Raw genomic sequence first — 27,245 nt, forward strand, 5'->3', positions numbered from 1 at the left:
TGAGGATGAACTGAAGATGAAATGAAGATGAATTGAAGATCCAAACTCTGTCACCTATATCTCAAGAACTGGAGATGAACTGGAGATGAACTGGAAATGAACTGAAGATGAACTGAAGATGAACTGGAGATGAACTGAAGATGAACTGAAGATGAACTGAAGATGAAATGAAGATCTAAACTCTGTCACCCCTACATCCTGAACCGAAGATGAACTGAAGATGAGTTGAAAATTCAAACTCTGTCACCTATATTTCTAGAACTAAAGATGAACTGAAGATCTAAACTCTGTCACCCCTATGTCCTGAACTGAAGATGAACTGAAGATGAGCTGAAAATTCAAACTCTGTCACCTATATCTCTAGAACTGAAGATGAACTGAAGATCCAAACTCTGTCACCTATATCTTCAGAAGTAAAGATGAACTGAAGATGAACTAAAGATCCAAACTCTGTCATCCATATCTCTAGAACTGAAGATAAACTGAAAACATCGTCCAAACGTAACTGAATTTTCAGAAACAAATTTAATTTTAGAGGCAATTCCTTTGTTTCCTTTGTTTCATACACGTATACCCTTCCATACACGTAATAGTAGTGGATGTCACCGGCGTTCCGCCATGATCGACTGATGACACCGCACTGGCTCCACACGCGTCGATAGATCCTTTAACGTGTAATTCCTTCGATAAATCCAACGCCGCAACACCGAGCAACTAACCTCAACGAGATCAAGCTCGATCGAAAAGTCTATCTACTTCGGTGCCACCAGGTACATAACCGAAAGTTCTGCTCATTCTCCCGATGTCCATGTACATTAATCACGAACGGGGACTCGGCAAAGAGCAGATTCCGCGAATGATAGTGAAACGTCTCCATTCACGCGAATCAACGTCATCCTTTCGTCACGGTGAAACTTCGAAACCGCGTCTCTTCGATCGTATCGGGGTATCAGCGGCAACATCGTTTCCAGGACTATATACACGCGTATATTCATACAGAAAGCGCGCTAGACGCGAAACAGGGAATGTTTACGAGGCAAAGAGGGAAGGTCCCTCTTCCTCCCGCTGCGTGGTTCTCGGTCCAACGACGGGGAGGAACGAGAGTAAGGCAGGGTAGATAACCCTGCATCCTAGTGCTAAGATAACCCGACTTGACCCGCGGGTCCTCCTTGCTGAATAATTACGGGGAAGCCTCCTATTCCCATCCTCGTTCCTCTAACCATCTTAACCTTTCTCTTCCTCCTTGGACCCCGTCTCTCTCATCGGCGTCCTTCTCACCCTCTTCTCCGAGTCCTCTGTGCTCTCTGTCGCTCTCGTTGGTGCATAGAAGCAGCGGGAGACCTGAACCTGGTGGCTCTTAGCGATGGTATCGACCTGCGGAGAGTCTTTGCCTCCCTCCTGGCCCTCCTCTTTCCAAACCGTCGACCCTCTTGCCCACCTCTTCGCCACTTGCCTTCTCCTCTTCCCTTCCCGCGACCGTCTGATGCCATCCTCGCCCTCCTTTACAACCTCGCCCGTCCCCCCTGGGCATTCTAACGCCCGCTACAGCAAGGGTTGCTCCGTGACTGCTCCTTAGGGCCGCAGGATCGAAGACGAAGGAGCAGAAGGATCTGGTGTACTGTTAGCGTCGCTGGTATACCGCTGGTGCCGGTTCTGGCGCTGCTCACCGGGCCTGGTGGGAGACGAGAGAACGGGCCAGGCCGGGCCCAACGTGGCCCGAGCTAGGCCCGACCCAAGTCACGAACACGCACGGATGAGGATAGATCGTGTGCTGGCTCCGTCTTGCCTACCCGCCTCCAGGGGCGGATGGTTCTGTACCGCGCTCGACCTTTTCCTAGAGGATGTAGATTACCGTTTACCTTGCCTTTTGTTGCACGCTTCTCTGCCGTTTCCTTATCTGCTGATTACGGCAATGATTCGTGCCACGATGCGCACTTGGAAAGCTTCGGAGCTGGGATCGGGCCAGGACGCGTGACGCCGGGTCGAGAAACTGAATTGTCCTCGCATTATAGGCGGAGTTGCGTGATAGGTGGAGCTGCTCCGGAGGTACATTCTGTTATGAGAACGTTGCCACGTCGATTGACAGCTTCGATCCTCGTGCACTGTGCTATGACAGTCTGTTCTCTGTCAAGAACTCACAGACTTCGGCCAGAGTCGGGACGAGTTTCAGGATTTATCTAGAAACGAGAAACAGGATCAATGTAACACGGTAAGAGGCTCAACGTAGATCGAACGTCCTATTTAAATGTTTGAAATAGGAATGTGGTCATGCAAAAGTATGCTCTGGAAGAACCGAGCTTTTATTTTCCCATTAGGGTTAATAACCAGGCCTTGCAACCCGCGAATTCCTTGATTCGTTCCAGCGCTAATTCCATCCTTTCTTTGCAATTCGAAGCTTTGCGAAATTACAAGTTTTGCTTGGAGAGAGAGAAAATCGTAAATATCGCAAACTGTAAAATTTTTCGAAGAAGGCGACTTTGTATATTAAACGTGACACGAAAACGAGATAAATTACTCTAAAAGAATTTAAACCTGAGTTTAGAATCCACTGCCAAATTAGCGTCCATCCTTATACTCTGTCAAACTTTATCTATTCACACACTCGTGTTAAGTAAGCGCAAAATTTAATTTGAAAAAATCTAGTACCGTATGAATATGTAATCCAAAACAATTAATTATTCCATCAGAAAATTTAAATAGTACTCCTTTATAAATAATAAGTCGCAAAGAAACACTTCGTTGACAGCATAAATTCCTTTCATTTTTCATTCGAGCATAGTCGCAACACGATCATAACCCAGTTACATTTACACTCGTTCGAACCTACTAAATTACATCGCAAATTTGAGAACAGCGGTAGCTAATTAATCTGGTCACTTAAAGCAAACCTGCTGGGGAAAAATGACAATTTAAATAATCTCATCGTGTCCAACACCGGCCGTGCATTTCGCGCGGCGGACAAGCATGTCGCGCGAGTATAATACAGATAAAAATTGCTTGACCAACGTGACACACTTTATAGCTTCGCGCGTAATTTCATACGCTGGCTGAAAACGCGAACAATTTCTCGGGCCAGTGGTCGAATCAGCATTACAAATGGCACTGATAATACAGCACGACGCGAGTCGTCACGAAAGTTTTACACGACCATTCTTTACAGCCGCAACTGCACCCCCAACGTGCGTTTAGCATTTCATTACGAGCTGGAAACCTGTTCTATCCCCTTTATCCCTGTCGTAACCCGCGACGTACGTGCATTACTACGTTTCGGCCGGGTGCTTAATCTCGAAGGAACGCGGGCCGAATTTCGCGATTTTCCAATGAACCCTTCGACCAGCTATCGGTCTAACGAGTCGCGTTTAATTTCTTCGCGGGGGGGTTAAATCCGAATTTTCCATTTGGCCCGCGCTGTAACTCCCTCGGCCCTCGTGATAAATTATACCTTCGGAACTTCCCGTGTCCGACGCATTACGCCGAACCAGAAATTCGAATTTACAATCGCGAAAACCGTAACGCGAACCTGCAGCTGCCGGAACAAGTGCCTTGTATACAAGAGCTGGTAATCAGCTGGCGAGCGTGTTGCTAGGAATCGCAACGCGCCATCATAATTGTCGCAATCGATGCAGTCTTGGAATTATCAATGGAGTATCAAAGTCGAGGAAGAATCCCATTGATTGGAGAAATTTGTATCGTCGTTGGGGTGGTTTGGTTTTAAGAATGAGATTATTGGATTTCGGTGAAATATGAATAGGTTTTTTATTTTTCTGTTTTAATGGGATTTAGATGCAGATGTTTTTGGTTAGATAGGTTTTGTTAGAATTAAGAATTAATTAAGATTAATTATTAATTAAGATTGGTGTGGGTACTCGGTGGTAGTTTTATTGTTAATAGGATTGAACTGTCTTTGAGAATTTGACAGATGACAGAATGTCTAGTGATTCTTATGAATTAAGTATCAATTTGGATGTATTATAATAATTTAATTAAAATTGTTTTTAGATACTGGGTGATAGTTTAATTGTTAATGAGATTGCAGCGTCTTTGAAAATTTATGGAAATTGGAAATTAAATGTTATTAATTAATTTCAGGTTATGAGGAATAACAAGTGTCTATGAGAACTTGACAGAAGATGACAGAATATCTAGTTTCTAATTTTTATTCTTGCAATTATTGAAAACGTGTAATTGCTTATGGTAAAATTATGTTTGAGCTTAATTGGAATTGACAGATAATTACGTATACTTGTTTAACCCGTGGTACTATTTTAATTAATTTTATTTTTATAATATACATATCCTCTGGATTTTCATGGCATTTAAAGTCAAAGTGAATAAGTCCTTAATTCCTTACTTTTTGATCTCAAAAAATTTTAATAACAAGGTACTCGACTGATGCTTAATTCCCTATATTTAAAATAAATTTCCACCTTTTATTTTCTGGAGTTAATCGATTCAGCAAACGAGCGATTTACTTAACACGATTTTATTTTTGCATTTATCGTAAAAAGAGTAATGGAATTATTAATCGTATATGCATAGTATACTTAACTATACATTAAAGATCGATGATGCTAAAAAAAAAAATAAAAATTGAAGTTTGATGCTCATCGTCAAGTTACTATGAAAATTAGACAGAAATATGTAGAGTTAGTATATTTTTGAAGTAACCTACGTTTAATTTGCAATTAAGGTTCATTCTTATAGCAAATGAAGTACCGAGTGTCATGCTCTATGAAATTAATAGACGATTACTTTGCCCCGTGACGAAGTGGTAATATCGAAAACCGACAATTTAACTGGTTTCCAGAGAAGATGTACCTGTACCAACGGTTAAACAAAGAACAAGTGGTCCATCATGCATGTACATCAACAAGACCACCAGTTTCTCTCGTTTCCACATTTACTTCGTGCAATACGTAACTACCTCGTGATATCATCCATGCAAACGCAAGAGTACGCTTTAAAAAGTTGCACAACAACTAACATCAGTGGAAGAAATTAACAGAGAAGATAACGAGGAAGAATCAAAGAGGAAACGGAAAAGCGTTTAATTAATTCTTCCTCGGTAAAATTTCGCAAAATTTCAGAAGAACCATCAGTTAAAGATATTAACGTAGAAAACGAGGGAAAGGAAAAGGATGTTACATCGATCAATACTAAAATTACATGGAACACTTCGTTGACAAAATAATAAATCTTGATCCAACTAACAAGTTCATTTCATATAAATTTATAGCAATTGTAAAATTTTAGAATGATTATATTTCTATGATGGATATATTTCTATCTTTATTTATAAAACGATAGAAATAAAAATTAGAAGCCACAAATTTTCAGAATAATTAATGTCAACTGAAGAAATTAAAGAGAGAAAGGAAAATTTATTAAATTAATCTTCATTAATAATAAAATTAGTGACTTGCAATAAATATATTTAAATATAATGGAAATATATGGAAAAAATTGGTATATATAATTTCATTTATATTTTTATAGAGAACAATATTAATTTTATTAAATTCATATGCAGATTCTAGATAATTGGAAACGCAAAATATCTAAAATCAGTTATTCGATGTTAAATAAGATATTTCATAAATTCCTTATTCGGAAAATAAATGATTAATTACTGTGCATTAATGAATAATAATAAACTGTTCGTTTAATCATATTAATTAACTATACTTAATAATTAACTGCTCGTCAGCCATTAATACAAAAGAAATCAACGAAGGATCGAGAAAAGAACGACACCAAGTGCAATAAATTATTACTAAAATTAAAACAGTCAATAATTAACTGTTCGTCAATCATTAATACGAAACAAATCAACGAAGGATCGAGAAAAGAACGACACTAAGGATAATAAATTATTACTAAAATTAAAACAGCCAATAATTAACTATTCGTCAATCATTAATACGAAACAAATCAACGAAGGATGGAGAAAAGAACGACACCAAGTGTAATATATTATTACTAAAATTAAAACAGTCAATAATTAACTATTCGTTAGCCATTAATACAAAAGAAATCAACGAATAATCGACAAAAGAACGACACCTAGTATAATAAATTATTACTAAAACGAATATTAAAAAGTCGTCTCATCATATCATCGTCTATGCATATTTCCCCATACACGTGTACACGTTATTTAAAAAATAAATATCCCATAGTTAAACATCCACACCAATTACTAACCTCGCCATCCTATCGTGCATTACAACCATACACACACATACTCGCAAAAAGCAACTTACATAATCAATGAAGATCCACGCCGAAATAACCATAGACAAACTCGCCATTAGGAAATCCCTGTTTCCCAATCTCCCATATCACCTCGATATAATACAGGCTATTTAGAAAACAAATTTCCCACACTGGAACATCCCGCGCTAATCGATAACCTCTCCACCTTACCATCCATTACCACCACGCAGAGAAAGAAAAAAAAAAGGAGAAAAAATTTCTCAACAAGCAATATCGATCAAAGAGGTTACCATAGAAGAGGGCAACGGGGGATCACGTAGGGAACGAAAACATGTTTAATTAACCGTCACTAAAATCGCTGTTAAGAAGTCCTTGCTCGGCAAGACACACGTGGCCCGCTGTATGCGGCCGCTCATACGTATGCATTAACACACACACGCGCACACACGCTATCCCGTCGGCAGTCGTCGTGGTAGCACACACGAAGACGCGGTATGTGCGCGTTAAACCGCTCTACCGCGGAAACGCGTAGCGGGCATCAACCCTACTCGTGAACTTCCGGTCCTCGACCCTTTCACCCTTTTCATACTCGTGTCCTCTCGCATCCTTCAAATCCGCCCCTCGCCACCTACCCGCACTGTTCCTCTTATCCTTCCATTAACGGCGTAAGCTCGGGCCCCGTAACGCATCCTTAAAAATCGTCCACGGCATATTTAATGTTTGCACTTTGACGCTTCGTTGTAAAGCTCCTTTCGGGATCTAACGGGACTCTCCATTAGTGCTTAATTACACGCCCGCTCCTTTTCTTCCTCTTTCTTTCCCCTTCTCCCCGTCGCCCATTTTTCTTTCCTTTCCTTTTCCCTTCTTTTTTCCTTTTCTTTCCTTTTTCTTTATTTCTTTTCGCTGGAACATAATGCCTCGTGAATATTCAGACTGGAAGTTTAGTAATAACGCGGTGTCACAGTAGCTGCACCGTCCCTACGGCCTGTCTATTCCGACCGTGTGCAACAGATACGCGAGGAGAGGGTGCGTCAAGGTGGTCGAAATTGGTCGCGTTTCACCCTTCCGACTGGTTCAACGGCCATTCGAAATAACTCGCGACCGTTCTTTCAAAACATCGCACCTGATTGATCGTTATCGTTGTCTGCCTCGAGTCTACTGGTCTGTGTGCTTTTTCCTCTTTTTTCATTTTTTTTTCTTTTTTTGTTTCCTTTTTTCCTCCCATTTTCCTCTTTTTGTGTTTCGGGGGCTGTTATTGAACTTTCGGTGAAGTGGAAATGGAATCGATCGGTGAAAATGATAAGCTGCGTTTGTATTCGCGTGTTTGGTGTTTGTTACGTGCTTTTCCCTCTGGCTAGATTAAATTAGTGGTAATTTTTGTTTTTTTACTTTTTATTTCGTCTTTCCAGGGGTGGAATTTTTAGGTGTTATACGGGATTGTAGATTGAACGGGGAGGGTGAACGGAGAGATAAATACGCTTTCAATTGCGTATTAATCGTATTTAAGTGTGGGATTATTTTTAGATTATGATGTTTCGCCGTTATGGCGCCGCGCGCACGCAAAAAGCGCGTTGAACCGTTTGGATATTTCTATAAGAATAATAGCGTGTGTCATTAAAATACAATTTCGGATAATTATCGCGATTACAAGCAAAATGATCGTAATGAAAGTAATAATACGAAGAAACGCGTGAAATTTGCATACCACTTAAAATGTAAACAACCTCGCATATATAATATACACGGCATAACGTGTTAATAGTTATGATTCTGTATGTATATGAAGGCCCTTATGTCATGAAAATTCTATGAAATCATTCGTTATTGAAATCTCGGCTGTTACAAATTATTTTACACCATGCTCGGGACTTTTAAAAATATTACGCGTTTATAAACTTAATTCATACAAGGAAAACGATTACCAAGGAAGTTTTAAAAAATTCAGAAAAGAGGAATTAATTACTGTGACCTGTACATGACTCATTAGTATACTCGTACTATATTTAGATACATTATAAGTCGATAGCTATGGTACTTATCGCTAAACGTACCACTAAAGGCCAAATAACCGGTGAACGAAGAAACGAAGGACGAAGAGCCGCAAAAAGTGAAATCAGAAAATATTACAAAATTGCACATATGTTAGATCGAAAAGTGATAAAATCGAATATAAAAATTTTAATAGCAAGTTGAAAAATGGCCATTTAACGCTTTGACTATGGCAAACTTTGAACCTATAGCACCAGGTATACTATACGATAGGAACCCATTTCTGATGTATACTAAGAACGATGAAACTTTTCGTTACATGTGCAATTCTGAGAAATTATTATATATTCAAATAATAATCAAAACGCTATATTTCATTACAGTAAAACAACATTATTTATTTATTTGTATTCTGCATTAAATTGTTAGTGTATGTACTTAAAATTTAACAGTAAAGAGAATTTTTTAGCACCTTTGGGCACCCACAGTATCATAAATGCAAGATTTTTAAACGCCTTTAGGTGCCCACAGCACTCAAAGGGTTAAACCTTTGATTTTAAATATCTCGAGAATATTCTTCACAAAACAGCATGAAACCAACTCCACTGTCAATTTCACCTCAAACCTGTAAACACTCTAATACTTGAACTTCGTCGACTGTATTGCTTCAAAATATCTCCCTTATCCAGTCTACATCAAACTCGGAGAATCGACAAGATTGGACTTACCATGTCCCACCTCGTGGGATCCGCGAAATCTCGATTATCGTTTTATTAATCGATATTTTGACACGAAGTGGGTCCATGCCGAACGTAAATATAGCGGATGAAACTCTGCACTGAAAGGCATCGACGTGTACGATGGGAAACTCGATAATCGATGACATTTTATCCTGTTTAGATCGAAAATACCTGCAACCAGGTACCGGGCGGTGGAAATCTGATTTGCGTTCACGAGCCATCTCGAAACGAACTTCGTGGGTAATAAAAGTCAAAGGTGAGCGAGAGGTACGAAAAGAAAAAGAAGAAGAAGGATAATACTTTCGTGATGGCCGGGTCATTGAGACCGAAGGCAAACAGGGATCGGTTCTTGATCGCGATGGATAGGGCCTTCGTGAACATTTCCAGCTGGGGTCATCATAACGAGGTCTCGTGTCACGCGCTGGCTACGGTGTATAGACGGGGGAAAAGGACGGTGAAAAAAGGTGGAGGGGAAAAAAGAGGATGAAAAAAGGAGGAAGACGGAGAGATGAAGGTGAAACGATGGGTGCGATGGAGGCGGGGAGAGATCGAGAAGGACGCATTCATAATGGAGATCCCAGGGGGATACGATGAAACAACGAAATGAGTGGGGCCATTTACGCAAAATGTATACATACATTTGCTTTATACGTTGCGTCGGCCTTGCAGGTTATACGTACTTAGCGATAAGTGCTTGCTCGCCGTGGAAGAACCGGTGTTCTTCCAGCGATTTCGAGTCCGTTTATTCCATTTAAACGAGAGAGCAGGTTTTGTCAAAGATGCCTGTCGAAAGTTTCCACCGGTGACGAGTGTCTCGTTATTTTTCCCGTGCATCGGCCACACTTCCCCGAGCCTTTGTTCCTTCGCTTCCTTCGGCGTCGGGAGAATAAATCAGCGTAGAAAATAGGCAGACGTTCGAGTCGGTTTCGTTATTATATATGGCAAATTCAGCTTCCCGGTTCTTAACGTTCGCGTGGACGTCTCGAGCATGTCTCGTTGTACGTTGTATGTAAAGTAGAATATCAACACTTTGTAGTCCGAGTCGTATTGGATAATCTACAGCGGATGATTGGTAGTCGGGAATATGTTGCATTCCTTTTCTGTTATATTCTTATCAATGATGTGTCAACGGTAAAATATCTTCGTAGATTGAGAGATATTTAGGAAATTTGGGGTAAAAAGTCATTTTGGTTAGTTCGACAGCTCCGGTGAGAAGTTGAACGTGGCTTCAAACTTTTCCCTTCTTACTTGATACGAACCTGGAGTTCTGAATATTTGTAAATTTTACTTGGACTGACAACAAATGTCACGTATCACTTTAGTATAGAGATACCGTGAATAGTCCCGCATCTTTAAGCTCCAAATATCTACCTCTAAAGAAGAAGCATCCTTCATCCTTTAACTTCTATTCATCGCGCAAAATAATACAGAAGCAATTACCCAAGAGTGTCAAACATCTATAAATTCTTACCCAGTCTAATCACCAAAGCCTACGTTTTATTCAAGAGCTAACTCAACTACCATAAGTGTGACTTGACGTCCTTAAGTTCCAAATGACAACGTTTAAAGAAGAAGAATCCCTCATCCTTTAACCTCTGTCATCGTACTGAGTAATACAATAGCAATTACCCAAGATCATCAAACATCTATAAATTTCTTCCCATTCTAATCATCAAAGCCTACGTTTTATTTAAGAGCCAACCCAGCTACCATAAGTGTGACCTGACGTCCTTAAGTTCCAACTGCCAACTTCTGAAGAAGAAGTATCCTTCATCTTTTAACCTAAATTCGTTAGGTCAAAATAATACAAAAACAATTACCCAAGAATGTCAAACATCTATAAATTCCTTGTCAATTTAAGATCAAAGCCTACGTTTCACTTAGAAGCCAACTCAGCTACCATGACAGTGACCTGACATCCGTAAGTTCCAAATGCCAACGATTTAAAGCAGAAGCACCCCTGACCCTCCAAAACCAATCATCCAAGTGTACCAGACGTACTTCTTCAGCAATCATTACTAGAAATCCAAAAATCGTGCCTCCAATCCCAAGAAATGGAAGCAAGAAGCAGCCCATCTCGCTTAACTCTCTATCCATCAGCTAGAGTAACTGAAAAACAGTTATCCAATCGGTGAAACGTCCTCTGGAAGCACGATGCAGCCTAACACCCGACTGCACGTTTCACATCACAGGCGACCCAGCTACCGTAGGTGGTCCTGCGTCCGGACCGCTTTTTCAGAGCGAAACAAATCAACGGTTCGCTGTCAGGCATCAGTCCGTGCACATTGTTGCCCGGCACCTTCGTACACGTGCGCATGCATAGGTGTAAACGATAACCGAAGCGGATTCGGGGCCGGGAGCGTATGCATATCCGTATGGAAAGGAGTTCCCGTATCTCACCGGTCAGAGCCACTTAATTGACACGCGGCGCGTCCCTAACACGCGGCGACCTCCCATCCGGCGACTGCCGAGTGGTCCTCTCTCCCTTCAACCCTCGTCGCGTCTCTCTCGCGCCGCGGCTCGGCGCCTCGCTCTTTCCTTCGGCCGTAGACAGCGCCGCGACGGTGGTGGGGCGAATCACGAATCTCCATCTGTCGCGGCGGTACACGCCGGCCGCCAATTCCTCGTCGGTCCAATCATGGAAATGGAAATACTTCGTACGCATACGACCCTCCGCGACGACACGGAACGACGGCATAATTAACGGCCCGCTGCCCGCGGATATTGCTTTTTTGACTGCGCTGTTACCGCGCTTTCACGAAGATTCTTTGAGACGAGGGCTGAAATTAACGAGAAACCGTATCGATGACAGAGCCGACGTGCATCGGGGGTGTCTAAGCGGCGTGTGCCTTAGCCCGGCGTGGGTGTACAGAGGCACGCGGATGTGTTCGTGACGAGTGAATTTGATCCGCGAACACGTACCACGCGCTCACGCCCCCTGCGCATAATTGTGTTTGTAATTGGCGTGCTCGATGCGTAACGAGGCGAACGCTCGTACGCGACTATCGTCGAGATAGGGGCCTAGTTGGAACCGGTGGATAGGATTATTTTCAGCGGATGGGGTGGAGATTCGATTATCGCTGGGCGTTTATGATATAAATCGTTTGGTATTTTGGAATATCAATCGGGGTAATTGTAGCTCGTTTCGAATGGAGGGTATGTAACGTAGGTGGGAGTTGTGATTGAAAATTCGAATCAACTCGCGTCATGGTGTATTGCACGGGTTTTTCGCTGATTTTGACATCGGTGAATTTTAATCTTGTTCTGAATAGTTGGGAGTTGTGATTGAAAATTCGAATCAACTCACGTCATGGTGTATTGCACGGGTTTTTCGCTGATTTTGACATCGGTGAATTTTAATCTTGTTCTGTCCTACTCGTTCAATTTTTTAATTTGGCGTGGGCAAGTGGGGAAGATGTGTTCACGGTGACACGCGTGGAATGCAGAGGCTTAACACTGATAGGATTTTTCCTTTTTTTTGACAGAATTCTCTCCTCTTCTGGGTAATACTACAGTCTCAAAATATCAGTCGTAGCTCACGATAATCGAATTATGACTTCATTCTATCGTGTCCAATATCCCTTGATCCTCTGAATACCTCGTTGACTCAGGCCGACGCAACAGTTTAACTAACGGCTTCGCTATATTCTGACTGGTACCACGCGTGAAAATATTTTAATATTCCATAAAATTTCCTGCGTGTCAAACGACATCGGTAAACCTATTCTCGGAAGTATATAGACGACGATTATTATTAATATTTAACGAACCATACCGTGACAATATTTTGACACTTCGAGAAAAAGGTAAGTCAAAACTCTTCAGGGAATATCGGTGTCAATTGTCTCGATATTTAACAAATTGTACGTTGACAATATTTTGACATTTCCAGGAGAAGAAAGAAAAATATATAAGACACGTTCAAAGATCATCGATAAGTCAAAATTCTCGGGAAAATATTCGTGTCGATTCTCTCGATATTTGACAATTTATACGTTGACAATATTTTGACACTTCCAGAAAAGGGAAATATGAAAAATAAAATATGTTCAAAGGTCATCGATAAGTCAAAACTCTCAGGAGAATATCGATGTGGACTCTCTCAACATTTAACAAATTATGCGTTGACAGTATTTTGACAGTTTCAAAAAAAAAAAAGGAAATATGAAAAATAAAATATTTTCAAAGGTCATCGATAAGTCAAAACTCTCAGGAGAATATCGATGTGGACTCTCTCAACATTTAACAAATTATGCGTTGACAGTATTTTGACAGTTTCAAAAAAAAAAAAGGAAATATGAAAAATAAAATATTTTCAAAGGTCATCGATAAGTCAAAACTCTCGAGAGAATATCGGCGTTAATTGTCTCGATATTTGGCAATGTATACGTTGACAATATTTTGACACATCCAGAAAAAGGAGAAAAGAGAGATAAAATACGTCGAAAGGACATGGATAAGTGAAAACTCCCGGAAGAATATGGACTAAGATCCTCTGAATTATCTCGCTGATTATCGTGGAACCTCGGCGGCCTGGCGGAGGGATAGTTAGCTGGTACCATCGGTACCACAGACGAGCAACCGAAGAAATTGCATCGCCCGTAAAGGTAAGTTCGTGCGGCGACGAAGCGATTTGCCTTATAAGCGACAGCACGTGAGTGCGGCTCAACGTGCCACCTTTTAAGTGCGTCCCGTGTAGACCCTTTCGAACGGCACAAAAGTCGAGATTCTACACGCAAATTCTGATTACGTATGCGCGCGAAACTAACTGCCGACGCACATGCCCGGGATGGACTTTCGCCTTTTCCCATGGCGCTTGTTAGTCCTGCGCTCTGCCGACATTCTCACGGATCCACAGCTTTCCGAACGCTCACTGACAGAGGTCGATCAAAATCCTACGTCTTCCAGAATTCTCCGTGATTAACGCAATTATTTCCCATAATAATTGCTATCAAAATAAATTACAATTAACAGTAACACTACAGAAGAACATTAACAGTGCAGAAGATTACAATCTTTGTAATCTTAATATATGTAATTAACAGTACATTACAATTAACATCTTAGTCGAAGAGAAACCCCTTAAGAAATTATTTCTAACGATACTCGAACCTCTCGCTCATCAAATCGATCAAAAATTTCTTTGACATATAAATAATAAATTAATTACTTATATCTCTACTTAGATATTACAATTAAAATTGGAAATTAGAATAATAATTTAATCGGAATTAAATTGGTAGCGTAAATTCCTCCTAATCCGAAGAACACCCTACGTATTTAAAATTAAGAAAATTACATTTGCCGACAGCAAAGTAAACAAAAGGTGAACCTTGTAACTGGCGTAATGAAGAGGACTGTGAAATCTCGAAGCGAATTATCAGAAACAAAGCTGAACCCTGGAACTCCCCTAAACACACAAACTTGAAAGCTTGATTGGCAAATTTCAAATCAGCCCGAGAATCCCTCCTCTCCCACATTCTCCGCGATCATTATCATTCTCGAATAATGTTCTCACGACTAGTCGAGCCCGCTACCAGCAAGACCCACCGAAAACAAATCGACCGTATCAAGTCCGTGCGAGTAATCGCGGAATCGATGCCGGCTATTTACCTGTGACAACCGTGGAACCATCGTCAGCTTCTCCCCCGGAGATCGATTTACGTCGGAGCGGTCCCTTCCTCGTCGTTCGAGAAGTAGGATAGCCTCGCAATGACACGGAAGACGCGAATTTCACGTGGCGGTATCACGGTATCGTCGGAAAGAGACGCGTTCCGGCTGATCCCCGATAGAGCAGGATGAACGTAAGAAGGAAGGTGAAGGGTTACACGAAGAACTGACGGTATATAGGCTTCTTACTCGGCATCGGGGAAAAAGAAGATCACGAAGGAGGACGAAGAAGTGGAAGAAGAAGAGGTAGAAGAAGGAAAGGACGAAGAAGGCGAGCAGGTAGGTAGGTAGGTAGGCAAGCAAGCGGTCAAACAAGAGGAACTTAGAGGAAAGAGGGAAGAGGTATGGGAGGGAAAACGAAGGAGGGGATAGTTTGCTCTGGATTCCAAGCGTGACCCCGTGCTGACCTGGCGAGAACATCTCCGCGCATCTTTCTTTCGCCCTCGCAAACACACGGACGCGCCAACACGTCTGCCCCGGTTGCACACACAGAGTATACAGAGCTGGTCGTTACAGTACGTACACGCGTACTGTATTTCTCTCTCCATTTGCCCTCTGCAATTATATACCCCCTTCCACCCCCTGCGAGCGTAGGTACCACAGGCTATCTTATCTCACACGCTGTACGTAAGTACAGCTATGTACGTGGTTGCAAGAAATACACGGACGTGAGTTACTCCGTGCAAATACACTCACACGTGAAAGTATCCGAACTTTTACACGCGTTGTTTTTAAAAAGCGATATGTGCGTGCTTCACGGAAATATTTGATAGGTTAATGACGTATGCGGTGAAGAGGATGTTTCGAGATTGTATTTATCCGTTTATTTGTCGACAAGCAAGACGGCAGAGTTATCCCTGATGATTAAACTGGGAGATAAAACTGTTCGAAACATTTCGAGATACGTTGTGAATCAACTGGAAATTAAAAATTATCATTCGGAATTATGTATTCCGAATTATTTTTATCCACGTATAGTTGCAATTTTGCGATTTAAGTATATATGGGACATTCGTGTAATAAAATTTCGCATAATCGACGTTTCATGTAGCCCAATTACAGTGGTTCAAGAAAATATATGTGTATGCATATATATTTATCTTTTATTGTGTTTCATAGCCTTAAGACGATTTTGCGTTTAACTCACTAGCGCCACCATGGTTCGTATCTACGATAAATGTATTACAAATATCGTGCCTGTACATCGTCGAATTATTTTACTGTCTTTAACAGCTTTAAGACGATTTTGCGTTTAACTCACTAGCGCCACCATGATTCATATCTACGATAAATGTATAAATAAAATATCGTGCCTGTACATCGTCGAATTATTTTATTGTTCTTGATAGCCTTAAGACGATTTTGCGCTTAACTCACTAGCGCCACCGTGGTTCATATCTAGGATAAATGTATTACAAATATCGCGTTTGTTTATCTTCGAATTATTTTCTTATTTTACCGAAGTAATCTTGTAATTTTCTCTTAGACGTAGCTACTATATCGTTTTAAACATTTCAGTTTAACGTAGATATTTCAGTGGTTGAACGTGGCGGATGTAAGCGTTGGAATACTTTCGCGTGTGAGTGTATTCGCGTGTCCATCGTACGCGGACTCGAAGAACGAACGGTTCGCGTTCTTCTTGTTCTTCTTCTTCCTCTTCTTCCACTTCTTCGATATCACGTTGTGATAGTTACCGCGGCCCTTTAATTGACTGTAATTTCTACATCGAACAGGCACTTTTAATCGAGTCGAACGAAGCGTGGCGCGCGTGATACCGATCTGTAATATTTCGATGTCAATGCGACCGACATTGCCTGGTGTGTTTACGTACTGTGAGTAATGTGCTGGGCTGGAACGACGCTCGGAGTAATGAATAAACGTCTGATTTGCTGCGATTCTAGGGAGATAAAACGGGAGTAGTGGGCATCTTCTGTGTAAGTAAAACCGTGTTTTTTGTTTCGAGCAACTGGATAGAACAGTCGAGTCTCGGTTTATCGTACCGAGTGAACTTAACGTGCAGTAGGGTCATTTCGGCTCGGACTACTTATTATATCGAAATGTGATACTGAAAGATTGCCTGTCTCAATTTTACCGTTCCCATTTTTATTTAATTATTTATTTCTGATTCGCGTGGATAATATTCGAATTATATAAAAAGTATATTTATTTGGGAATAAAGAGCACTAAACATTTTAACTTAATATTGTAAGACGGAAAATAAATTACTCCCATGACATTTTTCCCAATTTCTGAAAGATATACTTCGAGTATATACGAGATTTCGATTATTATTCTAAGTACCATTATTATAAATACTATTATTATTCTAAATTCCTGCACAAATTGAATCTCATCCCGTTAGCATCTAGGAGGACAGTTATGGACTTCCATTTTCTTTACAAAATTTTAAATGACGTGATTAAATGTCTTTCCTTACTTAATGATATAAACCTTTATGTACATCAAAGAGAATTTAGAACATCCTGTACATTCCAGTCTGCCTGTTACAAATCACGATTCTCAAATGCTGATCCTATATATCGAATCATTTCCTTAGCAAATAATAATAATCAAGCAATAGAACTTTTTGATGTTTCTCTGGACGTTTGCCATAGTTCTATTTTTAAGAAACTCGTAAACTCCGCATATGTTCATTTTCTTTGTATTCTAATGGGTTTTCCCGTTTAACCCTTTGCACTCGAGAGGTGATCCTCAGTCACCATTTCATAAAATTTGCAAGATCGATATTAATTAATATATCAAATTTATATTGTATTATTATAAATTTATTAAATTTATAATGTAATGTAACAGTGTGCGAGATATCGAAATCAAATAAATCTACAATTCTATTATTATACAATCATTTATTTACTGCTCGAAAAAGTATCGTCAGTTTTTTAGTAGAGAATCTTTGAATTTCTACTCTTCTGTAGCCAACAAATCGTCGAGTGCAAAGGGTTAATGAATAAATAAATAAATAAATAAATAATAGAGTAAATTTTTCTCGTATTGCGCTTAACACATTGTGTACCACTCACGGGTTTTCTCACTTTTCACGCGTCACCTGTTATGTGTGTTGTCGACACCTTAGATGTCAATATACTGTCTTGTCAAAACGTGCGGTCCCTGGCATATGTCTTAGAGATTTCTATGCGATACGCAACCTGTTAAGGAATGGAGGAAAGAGAAATTGACGAGGGTTGTTTTCACGTAAAAATTTAGAGAAGATAATGGACGTTGTCCTTCGTACAAACCCTTGGAAGACACGTGTGACCCTAAACTCTGGACAGACATCGGTGTGTGTCACGCACGTACACGAGCGGCTCGTAACAAATGTGTGAAAGTGGTTGGAAGACGACTTCGTTTGATTATTTATGCCTGGTGCAAGTGGCCATAATACATACGAGAAAGCCACGCGCGCGTTCATCCTTTCGTATTTACCCATTCGTCACGAATAGGATACGTTATCCCTTCAGTATACCCGCTCGATATCCCAAGTTTCAGCGAGTAATGAGACTTTTGGGACGAATAATTTGCCACGGAGTTATTTATTACCCTCGTACCTTGCCTTTTTAATTACGATATAAACAGCGCTTTTGGTCGAAAGAAGCGATCGAAACGAACCGAGCGAGATATTTATTTACAGCTGATCTCCCACCAGCCCTTGCGAAGACACCTTTGCACTTTTATCGCGCGGGTCGCGGTATTTTATAGGGCATCATAAATGTTGCAACCGCCTACGGGTTAATTTATGATCTGTCCAATATATCGATCCACGCCCTTAGCGATCATCCATAATCTACACATCAGCCGTAGAAAAATGCTGGATACACGATATTCGAGGCTTCGCATCGGGACTTATGATGGGCAGTGAGTCTCTAATTGACTGTAATTTGCGTGCGATGCCTTGAGACTGTAAACAACCGAGGCAACTCGATGAACTTCGAGAAAAGCATACTGTGAGCCAGCAGGTCGACAACCCCGCGTATACACCGTCGAGAAATCGTAACTGCCTGGTAGACGAGGATAACCTTAACCCTGAATATCGCTCGTCTCTAATTTTCCCTACGCTTACTTCCGTAATCAAGCACGCGCAAGAAAACGGACAATTAAGTACTCGATTTATGCAGCGCCGGATTTTAAAGGCGAAACGAGAGAAGGGAACGCGGGGGGCGTCGATAAGACGCGTGGACAAATGGATTTTTCGCTAAATAAATTTCCACTAGAATCAACAACGTTGTCGTTTTCTCTCCGTATTTGACTTTCCGCTGAATTTCCTTGCGGGGCATGCGCGGGTAATTAATTTTCTGATATTTCTTTCCTTGCTTCGTTTGTTTTCAGATCGTATCGGAGTAATTGTAGGGGTCATTTGAGCGGTTGCGGTAGGTTAGTATTAATGGTAATGCACTAGGCAGTTTTTAGTAATTATTTTCTTGAGAGAAATAACGCACGCGTGTGATGGTTATTGGATGATTGCGGTTCTCCTAATTTTCTGAATATTAATTTCGTTATAATTTATTTATACAATTTATTTATAGCGTATGATTTGTAACGATAGAAAATGGATTACGAATTTATTATTAATTAGGAATTTAATTCTGAAATTTGGTTTGGAATTAAATTCAGTTGTCGAGCAATGTTTGGAAAAATATATGGAATAATTCTTTCGGGAATAATAATTAATTTCAATATCCAATTATCCAATATCCATTTGCGATATTTTTATTTTCTTTTTCAAAACATTAGGGAGATGTGTTTTTTCTGGCCACGGTAAATTCGTATGCAACGGGAATAAAATTAAAGCAATGAAATGATATTTGATAAACATTTCAAATTTTCCCTTCGCGTCTAAAATTACGCGAGATATTTGCGTATTTATTGCCTGTTAATATATTCACGTTTATGAACGAGTTTCTCTACTTTCTGCCTCTAAAATGTCATAACATATCCAATTTCCAATTTCAACTTATTAATCAAATTACCTGTCTCTCTTAATTATGTAATTAATTACAGAACCTATACAAGATCCCACGCTTAAAATGAAAAATAAAGATCGATGAAAATTAACGGGCAAAATAAAATGTTTAATGTATCGTGGAAATTATTTTTAAGTGTTTCATCCCATTGCGATGCTATTTAACGTGTTACTAAAAAGTAAAATTATGGATTTCGTGAATTAATATATTCTTATTCGTAACCGTGTAAATATTCGCAGTGGAAATTTAATTACACGACGTTTTCCACCCGTTACTTCGCATTTGGTAATCTTCTGACACTGACACCGTGACAATCTGGAATAAAACACTGGAAAACACGAGCCGGGATATCGATTGGCAACGTTCGCCAAGCGATCACGGATTTCCTCCGCTTTTAATTCGTAATTTCGATAAAAGCGACGTCAATTTCGGTAAACGATAACAGCAGACATGATCTCGCATCGCATACTCGTGCAAACGGATAAAACATGCTTGATTTCGTTACGTAAGAGTTGAATTATACGATTTTAATTCGTAAGTATAGAAATACTTTCGAAGAAGCTTGTTTGTCTATGGAAAAATAATTTTTGCAGAATTATTATTTTATTCCACGAAGCATCGCGTAAAGCCCAATTAAAATTTTTGGCACCGATCAAAGGCAATTTCTGGCAGTCGACAACCGATTTTCCTTTGCCATGTAATTTTTCAGTGACAAAGAAAATATATTTCGCTGTATTTTCCTCTACTAATTTTTCCGATCAACGTTGAAATATTATTTTCTGAACACGTTGAAAGCTCGATTCCAGGAAGCTTGGTTTAAAAATTTTTAAGCGTAATAATTAATTTCGAGTCGTGAAATAATTATTCTGCATTAAGCTTGTCTTTATCTAATATTCTTTCAACTTTGACAATTTCTCTATACATTTCTAAATTATTTTAATATCCACGTGCATTACGTAAATTTTGTACAAGGAGATCAGAGACACTGAAGCTGTCGAAATTCACAATGGCGTCAGTCTTTGTTCTCTTATCCATAATACTCTTATTCATAAGAATTAGGTTAGGTTAGGTGCCCAAGTTAATTTATTTAACTTCAAAGGAAAACACAGCTAATATAGAAATATCTTTTCATCCTACGTATACTTTTCAATATATTTACATTAGCTTTGGGGTTACGCGGTTAAACGACTATCGGTAATTATGGACGCTTCTCAAAGAGGGCGCCACAAGCCAAAATGGCGAATTCATGAAATCAGAAGCTTTAACTCTAACGAAGAGCACATACGAATAATAACTAAAAATCTCTGCATATATTTCAATTCTTAAGATATTCGGTTGAAGTTTTAATCGAATATTTTTAGACACGTGGAAATTCGTTTGCCAATTCCTTTTCTGAAAATGTCTTCATTTTGCTCGCACGTGGAACTTCCTCCGAGCAATCTCAACCACGTCCTCGAAGCCCCTTAAAATTAGATAGGGAAACAATCACCGAACTCGATGATCGAATCGACATCGATCCTTCATCCGGATCTCCCGGAAAGTTCGAAAAGTCGGTCGTAAAGCTTGTAATAAAAGGAGACGCACTCGAGATAGCCCGACTTCCGGCGTCCTCCGCAACCCGATACGCGGCGATAATTCAACCGCGAGCGATCATTTCTCAATGTTTTCCCGGGTCGAAGTGGAAGTGATAAGTCAACGACAAGGATTTTTAGGAGGACTATTAGAAAGTCGACAAAAGCCAGGACAATAATCTATCGATCAGAGCGGGCACCGTGACGGGTTGGCTCGCCATTTGTTAGCAGCCAGGAAGCCTGAAGGAAAAACACAGAGTCGCGACTGGTATCGTCGGGCTCCTTAAAGAGGGGTCTATTAATGTCGGCTGCATTTTTCTTGCCTCCTAATCACAGGGTGTTCTCTATGTCTACTCCCACCCTCCAGCGGCTCTTTCTGCGCTGTTTTTCCCGGCGCTTCCGCTACTTTGTGAGAGTCGAACAATTTCCGGACGCGACGGAACCCTCTCCGACTCCTTTTTTCGCCGCCATAGCCAGCAGCAGCATCAGCCGAGGCGCCGCGACGCTTTTTGCCGGGTCGCTACAAGCCACCGTCCTGCCGATTTAAACATGCCGACTAAACGACCCGGCCGTTCTGCAACCCTGACACGAGGTGTCAGCTCGGCCCTTCTTGCCAGGAATTGTTTAGAAGTGGAAGATATAACGGCGAGGACAGCGTGTATACTAGGACCTGGCGAGCATGAGAGAGTGTTGCTGCTTCCACGTGATTTATATCTCTGGTCATTGGGAGCGAAGACATTAAAGGGTCATAAAGGAAACGTCTGTCTTTTTGACTTCTTCCTGCTTCCTCCGGAGAACTCGGTGGTTATTAAAAACATCGAAGAAGAGTTCGAGGTCATCGTAGGTTCGTTAGCTTCGTCACTATGCGTACGAATTTTTCCGATCTCTTCTGAACAATACTTTTCTTATAACGCAGATTTTAATACGACAAAACGTCTGACTTTTTGGCTGCTTCCAGCTTCCTCCTGAGAGAACTCTGTGGTTATTAACCCTTTGCACTCGACGACTTTTTGACTAAAGAAGAATAGGAGTTCAAAGATTTTCTGTTACAAAGTTGATGATATTTTTCTGAGCAGTGAATAAGAAGTCGTATGATAATTAACACGTAGAATCATATGATTTCGATACCTCGCATACCGTTACATTATCTGAAATTTGACGCATTAATGAATATCGTGCTTCGAAATTTTATCAAATGGCGACTGAAGGGCGCCCCTCGAGCACAAAGGGTTAATCCTTATCAGATGCTAGCTTTCTGTACGTGATTCTAATTAGATTATAGTTGGTTTCGGTAAATATGCGAAAGATTTCCTTCTTGTCACCTACCACGTGACGCACGACTGCAGCGACAAAGTACTGTTGCCATGTTGAGAGGTGACTTACGACAGATAAGGGTTAAAACGATCGGAGAGGAGTTCGAGGTCATCGTAGGTTCGTTATCTTCGTCGGCTTCGTCACGACGCGTATAAATTTTTCCGAAATCTCCTAAATACTACTTTTCTCAAAATGCAGATGTTAATATGACAGCGATTTGAAAATAATTGGATGTTAAGAATGAAATATTCTCCCTTCCCTTCCCTTCCTTTCTCGCTGCCACTTTAAATATATAGACGTCACTTCACGAGGCATCTGGTGCATATATATAGACGTTCTCGAAACCGTTGATCACGGAGTATTATAATACTCGGCTCGGAGGATAATCACCTGCCCGACCACCGGATATTTGGAATCTTTCCCTCCATCTTCGTTACGCTCGATAACACGTTCAACCGAATATCTATTTCAGGCACGTGAATGATATTCCGCCGTTGAATTTCTAAACGCGACTACTGCGTAACGGTCGGATGAAATTTTCATGGAAACGAGGACGGATCCGTAGGACAATGAATCATCACCGACAGGACGAATCAATCGAAAGATATCACGGGCCAGCCATCCGCGCTAATAAAATCAACGTCATTCATCGTTACCCCCTTTTCCAAACATAACAGTACATCTCCTTGGAACCGTCGCGCCATCTATCTCGCCGAGAGCTCGCCTTCCGTTGCACCGGGGTCCCGCGTCACAGTTCGTTATTGGCGTTAATTAACTTGTACACGACTATATCGTTACAACGTAGCTACGCGCGTTTGCACGCGCCAAGTCGGTTAAAGTCAACCGAAATCTCGTCTAACGACAAAGCAGCTGATTACTCGAAGCAGCGCAGGCACGGCTACGGAATTAGTTACAGACAATGGGAACGAACTGCGTCTAGTTAAGGAAAACGCTTCCTCCGCGAATTTATTCGCCAACAGATACGCGCGCACCAAGCATCCACGCGTACTTCAGCCCTTACGGCCGCTTTTCACCGCGCGACGAGAGCGCCGACGTGAAGGGGGGGGGAGGGGGGTTAGGGTGGTCTAAAACACGACGGACGCGCGCGATTGGATCCAGATGCAGGGCCGCGAGACCACGTCTAGCCGGAGTCTGGACATTTTCAGGCTGGCCCCGGGCTCGGGACGAGGAGAGTTAACGAGCCAGCCGCCATAAAGTCTAATGCATTTGTTGTCGTTGACGATGCACGAGCCAGGCCAATGTTGGCCGTCCGCGACTACGACGCCCGTAGCAAGGCCGTGGAATTTACGCAGTGCTCGTAAAACCCCGGGACGGATTGACACGTCGACGGTAGTAAACGTTGCCGCTTGCTACCCGCCAACAATGCAAAGTGCTGCATTACCGACTGCATCGGCCTGTGCACCCGACGTCGACGTAACTCCGCCGTCAGTGGTTTGCGCTCGTCGACAAATCCACGTGTCCTTCCCATTCTGCCACCGGGGACACCCAGCACACCCTTCAGCCCCGACCAACCCCCTTCGCGGCTCGTTGCATCTTGTCTACCTTATCGCCGCTGCCCCTGTCCCCTTTTATTCGCCGTTTTAACACGCCGCGCAACCCCACCCTTCCATCTTATTCCATCCGCCAAACCGACCCTCCACGGGATATCTTTACGGCATCCAATGGAAATGTCGTTTAATCAATGGGTTTATCGGTTCGAACCGGGCTTTACCGGTTCTTCAATCGCGAGCTTCGCGGGCTGAGTGATCACGGACGGTACTGTTTTGACAGTAGATTGCCCGCGTTGCTAAGTTTCGAAATAATTTCTGGGTCATCGGAGATGTTTCTATTTTCATATCGGGTTTCTATAGCAGACATATTTTTATTCGGTCGAAAATTAGGTGTGTCCGTTTCGAGATTAGGTTGTTCGTTTTTGCTATATTCAACAGCAAGGATTGTTTTACTCCGTTGGGTTTCTATTTCGATGTGTTTTTAGGTGTATCAGGGTTCAGGCAAACGAATGTTTCGTTTCGAAAAGGAAGAAATTGGAAATATTTTCTAGCATTAATTATATACCGTTGTAGCGAGTATCGTTCTCATTCTCGCCGCTAGATGGATTCTGACTTAAAGGAGGTTCGAGGACTTTCTCGCAAGTGCTTGAAAAACCTCCGCTTCCTATATATACAACTTTCCGATCTTCGAATATTGTCAATCCATGTCTGAGGCAGGGCCTGTTGGAAAAGCCTTACCGACGAGTCCACTAGCAGGCCCAGGACGAAACTTAGCAAGAGGGGCCCTTCGTTTTCCTTTCATCCCTTCTAGCACCCCCGTCACAACGAGGATACCTGTGGACCCCCAGCCGACTTTCAACAATCGTGGGAGAGGGGACACCCTTACACCCCGTGGTAGAATGCAAGAAATTATTAATGCATTAATGCTAATATTCTGCCAACACATGTATCACTATGTGTACGATAAATTGAATATTGTTTCACTTGGTTCGATACCCACAATTCTCCGCGACATTTTCTTCGAATAGAACGAAAATTGGAAGCATTCGTGAATATGCAACTAAGGAAAGAAGGCTTTCCACGAATCTCCAGAAACACAAAACCATCTCCATTCGTTTCCAAAGACATTGCAATTAAATCGATCAACGTGGCCCACGCTTTAATTAACTAATTAACAGGAAACGTGATCTAATTCTCGTAACATCTACTATTTCATTACATTTCGCTGACAATTAGCATCTACATGAAGCAAGACCTAGCATGGACTCTAACAACCCCGGTACTTCGAAGTTGAATCATAGAAGTACACGTAAGTACCTTTACACACCCCCTCTCATAACGTAATTCCTCCAAACCGAGAATAACAACAAAACAGTACCTTGTTACGAACAAGAAACAAACCGTTTCCTTTAAAATACACGAAATATCCTAAAAAGTTCTTAAAAAATTTTCGAAATTTAAAAGATTCTCAGAGGTTTACACAAATCTGTGAGTGTCGGTTTTATATGTGTGAATGCGAATGAAGTCCAATAAGTGAAACTCTCATTTGCAATGAAGTAAATATAATATGTGCAAGTGCAGTCTAGTATGAATGGTGTTTGAAAAAATGTTTAGAAGAATATGCCAGAATAAAACAGTTATATGAGAATCGTCAGAGAGAAAACATGTATATATAACGGTTAATAAGAGAGAGAGAGAGAGAGAGAGAGAGAGAGAGAGAGAAGAAGAAGAAGAAGAATTTTCTAGAAAGTGACAATCATTATTTTGTTTAACACTAGAACTATCGTTCTTAAATGGGTACCTAACTATAACGTGCACAGATTATAGTAATTTCAGGGGTACGATGAATACGAGTGAATATATCGATTACAGTTCTTTCTTAATACGAGTTGATACCAATTTTATTCTTAAAGCAGGTGTATGTGTTGGGTGATTGCAAAAAGGAAAGTTCTGGGACCAGTCATTTTGACTAGTTTTAGTGTTAAAATAGTTTATTGCGAGTTGTTTTCATTATTTAAATATTTTTATCTAAATATACTAACGCGTTAACTATGAAAAAACGTAGAAGAATATTGGTGTCCATTTCTATCCACAAAATCACCCCTCAGGGGTCTGAAAATATTTCCGAAAAATTCTCGAGAGTCCTTGGGACACCTCGAAAAATATTCTCGGAACCTCGTGAATTCTGTGGAAAAATTTGCACGGTAATGCACCATGGACCAGTGGAAAAACGAAAAGACAACCGTGTTATCAATCACGACGAAAGATTTCAGAGGATGGTTTAACGACGTGATCCGGCAGGCCCTTAACCAGGTATTTCGTCCTCGTTGTCAACCGAATGGTACGTCGTCGAAACGACGCTCGAGGACTGCGTGCAGATTACGTGTGCGTGTCACTGCATCAGACAAAACGTGCATACGTCTGTTCTCGCGTGTGCGATCGTGAATACGCGGCGTTGCGTGCGTGCATAAATTCGTTCCAGTGTGTACGGCGGGTGTGTGGGTGGGATTCTTGGACGCGTGTGCGTGTGTCGGTGTGTGCGTGTATCGAAGTCGGAGTTAGGGGCAACGGAAAAGGGAGTAGGGGGACAATAACAGAGCCGCGTTTTCGGGCAACGACCCGTCGCCATCCCTTCAGCCACCACCCCCTCCGCAACCCCCCCATTCCGTGTTCCAAACCAACCGGCAATCCACCCCTTTGCTTCATCTCCTTCTCTTCTTCGCTTCTTCCTCCTCACGCTTCACTTGTCGAGGCATTATGGCCCTCTCGCCAAACGGACAAAGACGTAAATTAACGAATTCTTGGCCAAGACGAACGCTGGATTAAGAAAGGATCTACGGACAGAGCCGCGTGATTATTAATTTCGCTTCGAACTCTCTTTCATTTTCCCCCGGGCCAGCCGACCGGCCTCGTCTGCACTCCGTGTAGACTCGTCCAGTAATTGCACGATATTTTGTAATCATTTTTTCTTTCCACTGTGTTTTCGATTGGCAAGGGAATTTTCACGATGATTTGCGTAAACGGTGCAAGCTTTCTTTCCAAGCAAAATTTTTATTTCTATCGTTTGATCTTCTTTCGTCGTGAAATAATTAAAGGTGGCAGGAACGTTTGTTCGAGTTCTTAAGATTTTTAATGTCGAGTCGAGATAGCTTTACCGGGCACTTATGGGTTCCCTAACGCGGAGATGGTATCGCAGTGATCATAAAATTGTTGAAACCGCTCCGACAAGTTGCATAAAAGCGATTCGAAGGGAAA

The 27,245-nt window shown here is 41.3% G+C and overlaps 1 long non-coding RNA gene across 1 annotated transcript in view; it reads right to left on the reverse strand.

The window, feature by feature from the left end:
- Positions 1-1,983: 1,983 nt before the first annotated feature.
- Positions 1,984-27,245, reverse strand: part of LOC108553085 (uncharacterized) — a 78,065-nt gene continuing 52,803 nt past the window's right edge. The window contains exon 3 of the long non-coding RNA XR_001890604.1: positions 1,984-2,177. This is a non-coding gene — a long non-coding RNA (uncharacterized LOC108553085). The remainder of the gene's footprint in view (positions 2,178-27,245) is intronic.

Source organism: Eufriesea mexicana, unplaced genomic scaffold (genome assembly GCF_001483705.2).
Source record: "Eufriesea mexicana isolate 0111107269 unplaced genomic scaffold, ASM148370v2 scaffold9265, whole genome shotgun sequence".
NCBI lineage: Eukaryota > Metazoa > Arthropoda > Insecta > Hymenoptera > Apidae > Eufriesea > Eufriesea mexicana.